Here is a 16019-nt window from a genome sequence, read left to right as displayed (position 1 = left end):
ATAAAAGCAACTTATTTTCTCTTTTCAGATGTACAAAGAGCAAAATGATTTTTAAAAGACTAATGCTGGGAGGGGTTCAGAGAAATGGGCACTGCCGTGGAGGTAGTAAAAATTGGGATTTTTTTAAAAAGAATAATTTGATAATCTTTACCAAAATATATAATAGAAAATCCTCTAAGCAAACCCACTGTAAGATATGCTTAAGGAGCTAACTTCAAAAATGTTTATCTCAGAATCATTTGTTGTATATAACACTGAAATTAATCTAAATTTCCATTATTGGGCCAGGAAGATGGCTCAGTAGAACAGGCACTTCCCTGGCAAGCGCAAGGGCCTGAGTTCAATTCCCGGTTCCGCAAAAATTAATAAATAAATAATCCATTACTAGTATATATGCCAGGATACATATATAAGACAGAATGCTACAAGCAACTACAAACACCTAGTGGAGGCAGATAAAGGGTGGTGTACAGCATAGCACAGAATATTACCCAGCCCTAAAACACGTAGGCAATTCTGACAGGCTTCACCATGGATAAACCTTAAGGACATTATGCTAAGCAAAGTATGCTAGGTGCAAAATGACATGTACATGTATGGGGCCCTATATTAGTCAAATTCAGAGACAGAAAGTAGAATGGTGGTTGCCAGGGGGTGGGGAGAAAGGAACTGGGAGGTTTTTAATAGCTTAGTTTCAGCCTGGGAAGATAGAAAAGTTCTAGATAAATAGGATCTCAAGTCCGCCTCTTGTACAGCAATTAACCACTAAGAAGAATATATGCAGTGTGTTATTTGTTGAAACTGTACTTCCGATTTGATTTGAAACTGTCTCATTGCTGTTTATCAATAAAATTTTGGAAAAAAAAAAAAAGAAAAGTTCTAGAGATGGATGATGGTAATGGCTGAAAATAATGTGAATGCACTTGTGCCACTGAACTGTACATTTAAAAATAGTTAAAATGATACATTCTAAAAATAAAAATCTGGTTTGGGGGCCAGGGAGATAGCTCAGTAGAGTAAGTGCTTGCCTGGCAAGTGCAAGCAGCTGAGTTCAATCCCCAGTTCCATTAAAAAAAAAAAAAAAAAAAAAAATCGCACATTCTATGTTAGCTGTATTTCCCCATAACTTTGTTTTTGAACTGAAAATTATTAAAAAGTGTAGGTAATATTAACCAAAGTTAGACAAGTGTCCTTGTTTTTGACAAAAAGGCCTCTCAAACTACTCACGTATATGATAATTCTCCACAAATAGGGAATCTATTAATACAACACAACCCAAACTTACATGATCCCTAAACACTTTTTTTGCTCAAAAAAACACTAAAACATGTCAATATTTCAAGAGCATAATTTATAAATACTGCTCTAAGCTTTTACAGGCTGTCTTTTCTGGCCTAGGATACATGGTCTTGCTATTTGTTTGGGCTGGCCTTGAACTCACTGTGCTAACTATGTGGCCCAGGCTGGCCCTGAACTTGCAGAGATCCTCCTGCCTCAGCCTCCCGAGAATGCTGAGATTACTGGTGAGCACCACTACGCCCAACTGAATGCAACCAATCTTGGCTTGTAGAGGTAGTTTTTATACTCCTTTACACTATCAGAGAACAGTATCAGGCTCTGTAGATGAGCTCCCCTAAGATGCCCTACTTTTAAAGCTTTTTTCTTCTACTTTTCTAAAAAAATACACCATGGGGGTTGCATCCAGGGCCTTGCACATGCTATATACATTTACTCTAACACTAAGCTATACCCCAGATCCCTTCTCCCACTTTTTAACTCCTTTAAAAAAAAAAAAAAGCATAAAGATTTGTGTTACTCAAAATGGAAGTAATATGAACATCCATGAAGAGTGGGCAAACAATCAGAGATGTCCCAAAAGGAGAGCTATTTTTAATGTAGCGGTGAATCCTCCTATAAATGGTGATAGGCAACAAATACTTGTTCTCATTATGTGGGAAAGGTATTTCTAGGTGCAATTTGGTACTATTATCACTTGATAGATTCATTTGTGTTCACTAATGAGCAAGTAACCTATAGGTGCTAACTTGGAACATGCCCTAAACATGGGAATCCTTATTAGGTTTTGGTGGGTATCGAGACTGAATACAATTTTTTTCTGAATATAATTTTTAGTAATAACTCTTATATACACACATGTACCCACACACTATCCCAAGCTATTTGCAAAGGCTTATAGAAAAATAATAAAGTATATTATAGCTAAAATGCATGCACACACAGGGATGGAAAAAATACAATGGTGAAGTATTCAGGATAACTTCACAAAATCTAGTGTCTGCCATAAGATTTTGTACATTCGCTACAGATAGAGAGCAGAATCCCAGAAGCAAAAAGCAACTGTAACAGCTAACCTTAACTTACTACAAAAACTAGAACTGTTTTATCCTTTTATATCAGTTAATTTATATAACATTCAAAATAACCTTATTAAGATAACCTTATTCATTTACAGATGAAAAAACTGAGCCAAAGAAAGGTTAAGAAACTCATCCAAAGCTAGACAGCTAAAACACAACAGAACTAAGAATCAAATCTAAGAGCTTGAGATCTTAACCACTATATCTTTCAGTCCCTCAAAACAAAAAGAAACGAAGAGTTACAACAGTCATAATACAAATGATTTTTTAAAATCTTATTGTAATTTTTGGACTCTGGAGCCTGAAAGACAGAAGACAGCAAATGTGTTCTGCACTAGGTGAGACCATTACTTAGTTCTACCCTCTACTAATGCAACAGTCATTTGCACAACAGCAAGAAATAAGCACCATATATATGATGGTTGTTCAAAAAAAAAAAGTTACAAAATTTCACACATGAAAGGAACTTTAGAGATCACCTACTTTTTCACCTTAAACCATATAAGGTTTACTTTATATACCCAGTTAGCTCTAAGCACGTCTTTTATTTGTTTGCTAGGGATCAAACTCACAGCCTCATGCATGCTAGCGAGCTTTGCACTCTGCCACTGGGCTACAACCCCAACATTCTAGGTATTTTTGAAAATCCCCCATAATTTGTGCAACTTAGGTACAAGTCCATACCTGAAATACTCCTTTTTCAAATGAGCCTTCCACTCCCTAAGAACCTGAATAAGGAACATATGACTTTAAATAGTCAAATGCAGCCGGTAGAAATTCTCTTTGCTTTTAGTCACTTTTCTCATTGCAAAGACAAAATACCCAGGGCCCAAAGTTTAAAGAGGGAACATTTTATTTAGCTCAGTTTGTAGAGAATTTAGTCCATAATTGGCTGGCCCTAAGGCAGGGTGGCTTTGGCAGAGGAGTACCATAGAAGAAACAGTTCACAGCGCCCCCAAGGTAGCAAAAACAAGGGACAGCCACAGCTCTTTCTGTCCCTTTTATCTTCTTCAGGATACTTAGGACAAGGAACATTCATACCCTTAATCCTAGTGCCCTTGATTCTAGCATTGCACCATGAATCACACCCAGCGTCATACATTCTAGATCTAGCCACCACTAAAAAAGCCTCACCTATGACTGCATGAGGCTTGGGGGACACAGGCCATAATGTTCTCCTTTCTGGACTTCTTCAAAACATTCTACATACACACTTCCCTCTGCCAGGCAGACTTCTCAACCCCTCACCTGCAATCTGTAAAAACTTGTCTTGAATAAGCAACAGCCTGAGGCTTCTCAAAGGTCTGCAAATTCCCAATCAAAAATTACTGCTGCCCCATCAATGTGTCATATAAATGCTGGCATGTTAATTGTGTATTTATAAGATTGTTAATGGTTAGTTAATTTACCTCCCACACTATTATTGTACTTGAAATGATTTAACGTCTGCTAAGGGAGTTAACAACATGTAACAGCAGATGTGAGAATTTTTTTTACCTTTCCACACTGTACCCCGACTTCATGCTATTAGCATCAGACAAGCCAAACCTGATTCTTAGTGCTAAAGAAGTACTCACATTTATTTTCTAGAATAAAGAATTATCACAAATGAGAAAAGCAAAGATAGATCTTATATACAAAGTTTTCCATTTATAAAAATCAACAGATCCTCTTTTTACTAAGATCTCAATACTCTTTGATCTAAAGTTCAGAATCCATACCTCCTGGGATCTGAAAGTAATTGAGGTGACCATTAAAATAAAATGCACTTTATTGCTTTTAAATTTCTTTCTCTATCTCTTCCCAATTTAACTCTAAATTAGACCTTCATTTATTTTTCAGGCTAGCAAAAATTGAGTTTTTTCCCTGTTCTGTGAATTAAAAATCCTCTCTAGGCAACTATGTCAAACTTCCTTAAGTAGCAAACAATGAGACCATGTATACAGAAATATTACTTTTTCCTTGTTAGTTCCATATTTTCATTAAAATTACTTAATAGATTAAATTAAAACAACAAGAAAGAAATGTTTGTGTCTTCTTCTGAATGAGCTTCACTTACTGCCATGCACAGTAATGCATGCCTGTGATCTCAGCCCTTGAGAGGCTGAGGCAGGAGAGCACTGAGAGTTTGAGACCAGCCTGGGCTCCATAATGAGTTCAAGGCCATCCTGAACTACATAGCAAGCACCCGTCTCAAAAAAAAAAAAAAAAATTAAGAGAGGAGAAGAAAGGGGAGGAGAGGAAAGGGGAGGAGAAGAAAAGGGACAAGAGGGAAGAGAAAGGAAGAGGAAGAGAGGGGAGAAGAAAGGGAGGGAGAGGAGGGGAGGGAAGAGGAGAGAAGAGGAGAGAAGAGGGGAGTGGGAGGGGAGGAAAAGGGGAGGAAGGGAGAGGAAGATGGGAGGGGAAAGGAGGGGAGGAGACGAAAGGGGAGCAAAGAGGATGAGAGGGAAGGGGAGGAGAAGAGAGGGAAGGGGAGAGAAAAAAAGGGAAAAGGAGGGGAGGGGAGGAGAAATTCACTCACTAAGCATCCTCTGAATGCAAAGTACTGCGAATCCTACAAAACCATGTGAACACTGGCCTCCCCTGCCTCAGGCATTACAAGCTTCAGCAAAGGAACCTTGCTGCACACCACACATTACAACATAAGGCAATGTCCATGCCAACCTGCAGAGAAGATACTACCAAAAAAAAAAAAAAAAAAAAAAAAATGTTTTCCAAGAGACATACAATTCATACAAAGCTTCAGGAAAGGAGGCAGCAGCATTTTAAGGCTAGGTTTTCCCTAGGCAAAAAAGGGGAATATAGGGGCTGGGGAGATGGCTCAGTAGAATAAGCGCTTGCCTGGCAAGCACAAGGGCCTGAGTTCAATCCCCGGTTCTGCAAAAAAAAAAAGGGGGGGGATAGTAACATGACATTTCCTGAGCTCTTGCTATGAGTTGTACTAATCACTTTTCATGCAACAACATAAACCTTACAAAACCCACCCCTCAGGAGACAGTATTAATACTATCCTCATTTTTTGGATTCTTTAAAAGCTAAGGTTTAAAATAGTTCAGTAACTTGCTCAAGGGCATGTGTTACCCTTTCTTTGAAAGGCCACAGCCTCTGTAACTCCTCCCACCAACAGTCTATTTCCTCAACTCTTGAAGTTGTACTCATATCATGATTTAATTTAGCCAACAGAATGTAGTGAAAATAATGCTGTGGAATTTCTGAACCCCCAAAATACAGCAACATCTACTCTGGTCTTGGAAAACTTCCACACTATGGGAAGACAGCTATCTGGGCTAACAGACCACAGGGAATGACTCAGGCATTGCTGTCATTGCAGCTGAGGCCACCTGATGAGTAAGTAAGGCCACATGGGTGGAGCCAGCCTTCCTACTGGTCTACCAAGAGACAAGGTCTCTTCTAGCAAACGTGTCCCTGGGACAAAGGGATCTGATCCTTAATTTTCTTGCCTTGTACCACTAACCTCCAATTAAATACCTCAGAATCTTAGTACCTGTCAAAGATCCCATTAAAAGAAGCCTGGCACAATGTAGTGCCTCTTGAATTTCTCTAAGACACATCTGAAGGGCAGAGGGGAATGACCAAAAATCAAGGCAAGGCAGGACCTAAAGCAGCTATCTACAGCATCATGCTGCAAGAACTTTATTTTAGAATTCAATGAAATTTTGCATTCCACCCTATAATGTAATGCAGCTGTGTTTGTTTGAACAGAAAAAATGCCACTAAAATTGATACGACAGGAAAATATACAGTATGTGCTGACACATTCTCAGTTTCCTAATCCATGTGAACAATAAAGGTCTACTGAGAAACACAGGATTTGGTGTGATAAATATCTGATGTTGTGGAGACTAACTGGCATTAGTAATGGACAATTGAAAATCTAAATTTTTTTCAGCCAGTATTTATAATAACAAGTATAAAATATGAAGCACACTAAACTATAAAGCTCTAAGCACAAGTTAGACTAGATTATTATTCAGCTATTATAAAACAATTAGTATTGCCAAAGTGCTTAGAAATAATGTTTATTAGCTAGCAATCGCTGTGAAACTTCAGACAACCCCTAACCACCCACCACCTCTAAAATTCCAAACCTGCCAACATTTCTGGCTGTTACAAGAAATCTGCCAGTTTAGTGCAATGTAGCCCTAAATTATCTTTCCAATGGGTGTTGTCTCTCTGATATAAAAAGATTTGACTGACACTTGTGAAAATAAACAATTTTAGGTTTTACTTTAAGATCTCAGGTAAAAATGTTTATAGTTTTACCAAGAGTGAGGAATATGAATAATGGAAAGAAACTAGCTATTTTTCCAAAGTGAAATTACTAGCTTAGGAGCTTAAACGTAAATACCATTCAACTGTCTACCCAATACTTACCCAAGGATTTCATTCATTTGACAAGTATTTATAAAGCACTTACTATGTGTCAAGCCTCAGAGATACAGTGCTGAGCAAAAAACAAAACGCTCAGCCACTGCCTTCATGGAGACAAAATTCTAATATAGCTCCAAAAATTCTTGCCTCTTCACAGCTATCAGATTCCTCTGAAACCTATCCCTCTGAGTGTTTGTGGGGTGTGATTTCTTATACCCACTAGCCTGAGACAAAGGGATGGTAGATATTCCACTATGTAAGACTACCTTAGCCAACTAACAGATTCTAAGCTAGAGCTTCTCCCATAGGCCTTGAAGAAGTAAACCATCAGATAATGAAAACATTATCCATGATAAGGGCTGAAGGCAGCATCTAGGAGCACAAACTTCAGACAACCTAACCACCTACCACCAGCTAGCAAGCAAAGGGCCCAGCCTTCAGCTAGAAAGAACAGGGGAACTCAGTCAAACAGCCACAGAAAACAAACCTTACCAACAACCTGAAAGAATCTAGAAGCTGTTTCCACAGTTGCACCTCCAGGCAAGAGAGATACCAGCTAAACACCTTAATTTTATCTCTTTTAGGCCAGGAGCAGGAAGCTGGGGTTAAGCTCTGACTCACAGATCACAATCACACATTGTGCGGTTTGGTTTGGTTTGGTTTGGTTTGGTTTGGTTTGGTTTGGTTTGGTTTGGTTTGGTTTGGTTTTGGGGGGGGGTGTTGTTGGTTTATTTTGCTTCCAAGACAAAGTCTGGAGTCTAATCTAGCTGTAAATAGGTATGTACAGTAGTCCAACCCTGGCCTCCAACTTGTAATCCTCCTGCCTCAGCCTCCCAAGTGCCAAAACAAGTACTGTGTTGTTTTAGGCCAGTAAATTTTGTGGTAACTTGTCAGACAGCAGTAGAAAATGAAAACAAGCCTGCAGCCCTTCATGTGCAGCATTTAGAGCTATCTTCATATGCAACAGTCCCGCTTCACTCAGTTGCCCCTCTCCCCCCCACCTCACAATAACCCTAGTACTACTCTGATCACATTCAGGCCTTTGGTAATGATAGTCCCTGCATGAGAGGTGCCCTTTTCCTCTTCATATTCTAAGTCTGACCTTCTGCAAACCCTTCTCCAATTTCCAGGGTCCAAACTGTTTTAAAAAATACTTTATTTCTGCCTTCATCACAGTTAGTTGTATAGATACTGTTTTTAAGGAACTCCCACTTCAAATTTCTTTTACCCGATTCTAGATTTAGAAAGGCTACTTTTACCATGGAATAAATCTGTCTTTCTCCAAATCATCTGCTGAAGACCCAGTAGTAAGGCAGTGGATCTGAAGTAGTACTTCTCACCTAGAAGTTCTCAGACATCTGGCAATGTCTGGAGACCTTTGGCTGTCACAACTTGGAATGGGTGTTATCAGCACGTAGTGGAGATACCACAGACGCTGCTGACCATGGTACAATGCACAAAACAGCACCCATAACAAAGGATCAGACCCCCACAAAATGTCAGTACTAATAATGCCAAGGTTGAGAAACTGTATGGCTTGAAGCCATTAAATATGTATCAATTTCCAATTCCCCTTAGAACTGTTTCATTTTTTACTAAGAGTAAACCATAGATCTTTGCTACTAAAATCTATGTTCAAAATTTCTCAGGTCTAAACAATTCCTAATATAGTACTTATTTCAACTCCTGGTATCCTCTCTTATTATCTGTTTTCTGAAATTTTATCCCACTCTAAGGAGAACTAAAGACAGTTATAAAAATGAGTTCCATGCCCTCAAATTTATCCGCTGGTCTCAAAAGCTTTTTCTTCTTCATGGCAAGGTCCTACATGTTATGCAAAACCCAGCTTAACTGTCAATCCTTCCAAGTAATCTTCCACATTGTTCTTCTACCAAATAATTAATCTAGCACACTACCATGACAGCCCGTTTGCTGAATTTACTCATTCAGTAAGTAAAACAGAATGTCTACAATGTGCCAGGCACTATTCTAGATGCAGAAAGGTATTACGGCAAAGAACAAAGCAGCAAAGTCTTACCCTCATACAGCTCACATTCTAGTGAGAGAGGACAGATAAAATAGAGAAATTACACAGTAAATTAAAAGTGCTATGGGAAAAAGCAATACAAGGAAAGAGAAATGGTAATGCCCCCTGGAGTCACAGGTTGTGACTGTGACAGTCCTGACAGCCTCCCTGAGAATGTGGCATCACAGGTGAGAGAGCAAGCCACATGGCTCTGTGAAGGTGACTCACAAGCAGAAGCAGCATGCTTGACCCCCCCCCCACAAAACAGTAGGGAGTCCCACAAGGGGGCAAGCAGCAGAGGAAAGACAAAGGAGGGGGCAAATCATGCAGGTCCTTAAAGACCATTCTGAGGCTTTGGATTTTATTCCAAGTGAAAGAAAGTCACTGGAGGATTGTAAGAACAGTGATATGACCTGATCCATATTTAAAAGGATCTCTCCTGCTGCTGTGTTGAGTGAATGAACTGGTAAATGAATAAACTGATCATACAGGGTTTTTTTTGTCGTCACTGTTTTATTTTGTATTGAGTACAGGGTCTACAGGGTCTCACTATGTAGATCCAACTCGTAGTGATTCTACTGATTTCAGCCTCCCAAGTGCTGGTATTATGGTATTACAAGCACACGCAACTATGCCCAGTCTCAATCATGGTCTCAGCCCTGGGGGCAGGGCTAGCACGGCATGCCTGGGATCGAACCAGCGCTGCGCTCTGTCTAAGCAGGTGCTTTAGTCTGCTGAGCTATCTGGCTAGCCCTTTTGGTTCTCTTTTAATAATAATGTTTTCATACATAGGTTTTCCTCAAACTTCAAACTCCTAAGGACACTGAGTGTTTTAGTAATCACTATTATTACTATGTTGCCAATTTCTAGTAGAATGTGGATGACATCCAACAAGAGCTCAGTGCGGAATGAACAGAAAAACCAACAAGTCTTTCTTGTTCCCAAAGAGTGATGCTATGATCGAAAAGAGGTGGGGGTAGGGCCTTATCCACGATGCTGACTCAGTACCTAATCTAAGACTTACTTTCCTCCTACTGCTTCCCCAATGCACAGTTACGCTCCCATTGACTTGATTTGTAACCATATCATCAATGAAAGGCAGCAAGGACACCTCAGGAAATCTGAATTCAGTCGCTTAACTACCAGAGACCTTGGCTTGGACAAGTTAATGCTGTCCTTCACAAAACTATGATGTACATTATATTACTATTCATGTTTCACAAATCAGTAAACTACACACTAAGAGGGGGCCCCAAGATAAAACCTAGGCTGTCTGGCTCCAGCATCCTGCTTCAAATCACTACAACATGCTGCAAACCCATTTCATCAGTCTTCTCACCCACTCTCCACAATAGCCCAAGGATGAGTTTAAACACTTTTATCTGTTCATCAAACAAGCATGAACATTCACCACATGCTGGCAGTTACAAGTATAAAGTGCCAAGTCATAATCCTATCACCAAGAGGGAAGTCAACAGGGAAAAAAGACAACAATATAAACAGTCACAACAAAGAATGAGAGGAACGCCAGAGGATTCTAGAACAACATACTATGGAAACACCAGCAAAAATATTTAAACGCAAGTGGATTACTCAGACAAGGATTCCCAGAGATGACAAGGCCAAGATAATGAAGAAAGTCAATAACTCAGTCATCTTAAAAAAATGGGGCGGGGGGGGGGGAGACATGGGACTAGCATTGAAACCATCCGTAATACTGGCTCCTTGATCATAAGCATTTAAAATTTGTTCCAGTTCTGCCCTACGGCCTGCTATCCACTAGTTACAGCACAGCCAGAGGGAAAATCCTTCAGAGTGGGAGAAGTCAGTGGAATGGTGGAGGCTGAGAAAAGGTAAAGCAGGAGAGGTAGGTAAGAGAGACTGACAGTTATCAATCATCAGATCCCCCAAATTCAAATCTGAGCTCAAACAGTCATCATATGGCCTGGGGAAAGCAACAACTTCTGTGTACGCCATTCCCTCATCTGTAAATGGGAATAATTTTGATCCCTACCTCACAGAATTATTGCGAAGACTGACTAAATTAATGTATTACGTGCATATACCACCAGTACACACTATACATGTATTTACTACTATTATGACTGTTATCATTCCCAGTCTAAGATGAATGAACTTTCAAGGATAGAAGGTTAAAAAGTTGGGGGGGGGGGAGAGACAGTGGACAAAGGCAGCATTCAGGGCAGCTGGAAAAGTAAGAAACAGCAGAACACACATCTGTTTACTAAAGCTACAAAAGTACTCATTAGATTAGCACATTTGGGCTGGGGAGATAGCTCAGTAGAATAAGTGCTTGCCTGGCACTTATTGAACTCAGTTCAATCCCTAGTACTGGAAAAAAAAAAATTAGCACTTTCTCTGGCAGCTGTTCCAGATTAACCAGATAGACAAGACAGAAGACTAGTTATAAAGTTGCAACCATGGCCCAGGAAAGAGAAGATAAAATATGAAGTAAAGCAGTGAAAGACAGTAGTATAAAGTCAAGAAAAAAATGAGATTAAAAAGTGAAAAAACTTGGTGACTTGAGCAGACGTGGAGGGCTGAGGAGGGGAAAGTTTATGGCTTGCATGGTGGTACCAAGTAATCAAAATGTGAATTCATAGGAAGAAACAGGTGAGCAGGTGAAAGGAAGGAGTTATTTCTTTTAGACAATGAATTTGAGGTGACTATAGATTACAGAGATCCATCAAAACACAAATCTGATAGCCCAGGACAAGGTTCTTAACAAATGTGAGTGACATCAACATACAAGTGGCAGATGGAGCAATGGACAGGAACAACTTCCAGAGCAAATCAGGTAAAGAACACCCATAAGATGAGAGGGGCTGGAGAGACAGCTTAGTAGAATTGCCTGGTAAGCATAAGGGCCTGAGTTCAATCCCCAGTTCCATAAAAAAAAAAAAAAAAAAAGCTGAGAAAAACCCAGGAGATAGGTAAATAGGTAGGTAGGGGAAGGGGGGTATGTGTGTCAATCTTTGCCTAAAGTTTTAGTTTGTGCTATGTAAATTCGCTAAGTTCTTAGCAATTACTTTCTTCAATGGCTTGGGAATCTTCCTGCATTTCCCAATAAAAAGCTTCACTATTGGACATTGACGTCCCTGAGAGGAAAGTGCCAAGAGGCTTCTTCATTTCCTCTTGATAACACCCAACATATAAGACGTGGTACACACGTCTTCAAGTGAACCTGACAGAACAGTGAACACTGGAAATTTTCGCCCCTAGTGAGACAAAAGGCTCATGGAACTCTATGAGCTAGAGCTACCTCAAGGCCAGACCAAAATAATACAGAGCCCTCTGAGAACAAAAGCAGAAAGGAAGCCAACTCTACACACTGCTCATAAGAAAGTGCAGAAGTCATTTTAGAAAACTTCTGACAGTTCCTCAAAATATTTGTAACATAATATGACCTACAACCCAGCAATTCACTCTTAAGTACATAGTCAACAGAACTGAAAACATGTGTTCACACAAAAATCTGTATGTGAATGTTTACAGTAACATAAGTCATAATAGCCTAAGTTAGAAATCACCTCAGAATAAAGTGATATATGTGTTAAAATATTATGTGGCAATGAAAAGAAATGAGATACTGATACATGTTATAGCACATAGGAAATTTCAAAAACATTTTGCTACGCAAAAGAAGCCAGGCCACCTTCTGTGTGGCTTCATTTATATAAAAGGTTCAAAGTAGGCAAACCCATAGAAAGAAGATTATTGATGGCCAGGAGCTGGGTGAGGATTGATAATGATTCTACATTTCCCTTTGGGGTAACAAAAATGTTTCAAAATGAGATACTGCTGAGTGTTATTTGAGCTTTGAAACTATATAAAAGCCAAGTGGGAATTTTTAAAATTTTTATGTTATGTAAATATCTCAAATTTTTAAAAAGAGTAGGAACAGGAAAGCTAGAATTCATGCTGCATTTCTTTCAGTTTAGCTAAGCCCAACCCAGGGATTACAACAAAGGATTTAATTTAGCAGAATTAGCATCAGTAATAAAAAATGATTTTAAAATTTATAATTCAAGTTGGTTACAGTAAATAAATATGAAATTCCTCAGGACAACATGAGAGGCTTCAGCTGGGTACAGCACCACATACCTGTAATCCAGCCCTCTGAGAGGCAAGTTGAGTCCAGCTGGGGCAAGTTAGCAACTTAGTAAGACCCTAAGACATAAAACAAAAAAGGGCTGGAGATGTAGGTCAATTCCCAGTATAAGGGTGGGGATGTTCATATGGGAGGTTCCAAATGTTTTGCCTAGAGCAAAGGGGGACTATATTAATGGGGACAACCAACTTCATTTCTAGAGAGTTGAGGAAGATGAATCCTAACGGCAGAAACGTCAGAAGTGCCTGACTTCACCGAAACAAATCCCTGTACACTGGATCAGTGTCTCTTCCCACAGTACAGGCAACATTCTAATCCACGTCAGAATGCAGGCCTAAGCAGCCACAAGGAGAAGCAAGGCAATGCCTCTGTTAGGGGCCTACTGAACTCTGGTACCTAGGGAATATGTAATTCTCCTTCACTTTGGAGCAAACAAACTGAAATGGATAAAACAAGAAAGCTGACAGGATACAATAGAAATGCAAAGGCTCTGGAAAGTGGAGTAGCTTCCTAATTCCACTACCTAGAAGCTGAGAATTGGAAATGGCAGTTTCCCTGGGGTACAATTCTTCCTGATCATATTAACTCTCTAAGCTGCTGCCCCACTGTAGGGCACACCTAGTAGTATCCTCCCCAGCTCACCTGACAGAAAAGTACTTGCCAGTAATGTACAGTTTTCAGTAAAACTAGAAAATAAAACTTATGGACCTTTTATCTGTATATACTCAAATAAATATTCTCAAATTCAGGAGACTGAAGCAGGAAGATTTCCAGTTTGAGTCCAACCTGGACAATATAGCAACACCCTGTCTTAAAAAAAAAAATCCTTGATTCTTTTTTCTATAAATCCTACAGACATTTACCAACCTTTATAATCCTAATTTTTCTCTCCCTAGATCTACTTCATCTCAACAACCTAATGCAAGGCACTATTTCTCACTGAGGTTATTATTCCTAACTTCTTAAAATCTTTGGGTGACTGCCCAAATGCCTCGATATGACTGAACCTGACTACCTATGCAGCCCCACCTTTCTCTCACCCTTCTAGATGGTTCTTCTCCAGCCATTCTGAACTTTATCTTCTCCTATCCTTGAACACACACTTCTCTGTAGAACTCTGTCTTGTCAACTGCTGTTATGGCTTAGATAAAAAATGTCTCTTAATGGGAAGAGGATATAGCTCAGAGACATAAGCACTTGCCTGGAAAGAGTAAGGTCCTGAGTTCGATCTTTTTTTTTTTTTTCAAAGTTTTATTGATAAACATATTGCAATGAGACAGTTTCAAATCAAATCGAAAGATGAGTTCGATCTTAAGTCTCATCTGTTTGGACAGTAATTGGATCACGGGGGTGCTATACTCATCTGCGGATTCATCTCTTCATGAGTTCAGCAGCAGGATGTGCTGCTAGGATGTGGGACCTGAGTGGAGGTGGGTTACAGAGGATGTGACCAAGAAGCATATGTTCTTGCCTGCAGCTCTTCAGAGTGCGTGTGTGAATCTCCTCCTTCTTTCCTTCCTTGCTGGCACAATGTGAACAGCTGTCCTCTGCTGTGCCCTTCTAGCATGACATTTGTTCCTTGGAATCAGCTGATCCTGGACTGAAGCCAAGATCCAAATAAACCTCTCCCGCTTTCAGTCACAAGTGTTGGGTATTTTGTCCCAGCAATGAGACACTTGACTGGACCGCCGTTTGCCCTTCCCTCTTTTGATCACAATTTAGGTAACACCTGCTCCCAGATTTGAGTTTGCCTAGTCCAGAGCAGGCATCTCCCATTCTCACCTGATTCTCATTACTGAAACCCACCTCAAACTCAGGCCTACTGAGCCCAACCAACGGTGGCTTTTCCTCTGGACTGCAAGTCCCTGGCAGCAACTATGTCTATGGTTTTCCATGCTCAATGCTTAGACATTGAGCCTTGCACCTAATACAGACTTCAGCAGACACTGACTAAATGCAAGATGACATTTAAGCAAAAAGCAAAACTGATCGGAAGATCTTGTCTTTCTGTCTTGGTCACTTTGCTTATTGCTGAAACAAAATACTCAACACCCAAAGAAGAGGAAAGTTTATTTTGGCTCATAATTTGTAGAGGCTTAAGTTCACAGTCGCTGGCTCCAAGGCAGGGTGGCGGGGCAGAGAAACATCACAGAGGAGACACAGATCATAATAGGCAGAAATCAGGAAGGCAGCAAAGCAGCACAGGAGAGCAGCAGGCAGCAAGCAAAGCAGCAGCCCCCTTTCTGTCTCTTACATTTTATCCAGGCTACTCGCCCTTAGGGTGAGTGGCACTCACAGTCACGGTGGGACACCTAACCTTCCCTTTTCTTTGGACTTTTTTGAGTCAGGGTCTCACTGTGTAGTCCAGGCTGGCCTCAACTGAAAATAATCGTTCTGCCTCAGCTTCCTGAGTGCTGGGATTACAGACATGTGCCACCACACCCAGATGGGACACCCTTAGTCCTGGCATCACACCAGGAATCAATCCCAGCATCACATCCTGAATCCCAACATCACACAATGCAGATTCAACCAACTCTGAAAAGCCCCATCTATGATTGCATGAGGCTTGGCGGGGAGGGATATCTAGATAAAAGCCATAACATTTCCTTTTTTTCCTTTTTTTATCTTGTGTTTGTGGGTGTGTGTTGGGAAGATGAGTACCGGAGATTGAAACCAAGGTCTTGCTAGGCAAGTGTGCTATCACTGAGTTACATGGTCATCCGCTTTTTATTTCAGACAAATTAAACTGTCCCGGCTGCCCTGAACTTGTGATCCTCCTGCTCAGCCTCCCTTGTGGCTGGATTACAAATGTGTGTGACACCACACCCAGTTATTTATTTTTCTGCAATACACAGGATTGAGTCTGTGGAATAAAAAGATTTAAGCATACACAAATTTTCTACGCTAATAACAAATAACAATCAAATAGGCTAAGCTAATATCTCAGTGCCCTTCCCACTCCACATTCTCAAATTCTTGATTTCCTTAACTGGAAAGATAGGAAAGGTGGGGCCAGGGAGATGGCTCAACATAATAAGCGCTTCCTTGGCAAGCACAAGGGCCTGAGTTCAATCCCCAGTAAGAAGAA

The 16019-nt window shown here is 40.2% G+C and overlaps 1 protein-coding gene across 7 annotated transcripts in view; it reads right to left on the bottom strand.

Moving 5' to 3' along the window:
* Mapkap1 (mitogen-activated protein kinase associated protein 1) overlaps positions 1-16019 on the bottom strand; it is a 271952-nt gene that overhangs the window by 241346 nt on the left and 14587 nt on the right. Inside the window, exon 2 of one of the 7 annotated variants that reach the window (XM_023701630.1) lies at positions 12922-12987. The exons of the other annotated variants lie outside the window; for them this stretch is intronic. The gene's annotated coding sequence lies outside the window, so the exon portion shown is untranslated. The remainder of the gene's footprint in view (positions 1-12921; positions 12988-16019) is intronic. 7 annotated transcript variants of the gene reach the window in all.

Source organism: Octodon degus, unplaced genomic scaffold, assembly GCF_000260255.1.
Source record: "Octodon degus isolate 3935 unplaced genomic scaffold, OctDeg1.0 scaffold00138, whole genome shotgun sequence".
In the NCBI taxonomy this organism is placed as follows: Eukaryota; Metazoa; Chordata; class Mammalia; order Rodentia; family Octodontidae; genus Octodon; species Octodon degus.
Note: the sequence above shows the minus strand (reverse complement) of the source record. Positions and strands in the feature narration are given on the sequence as shown.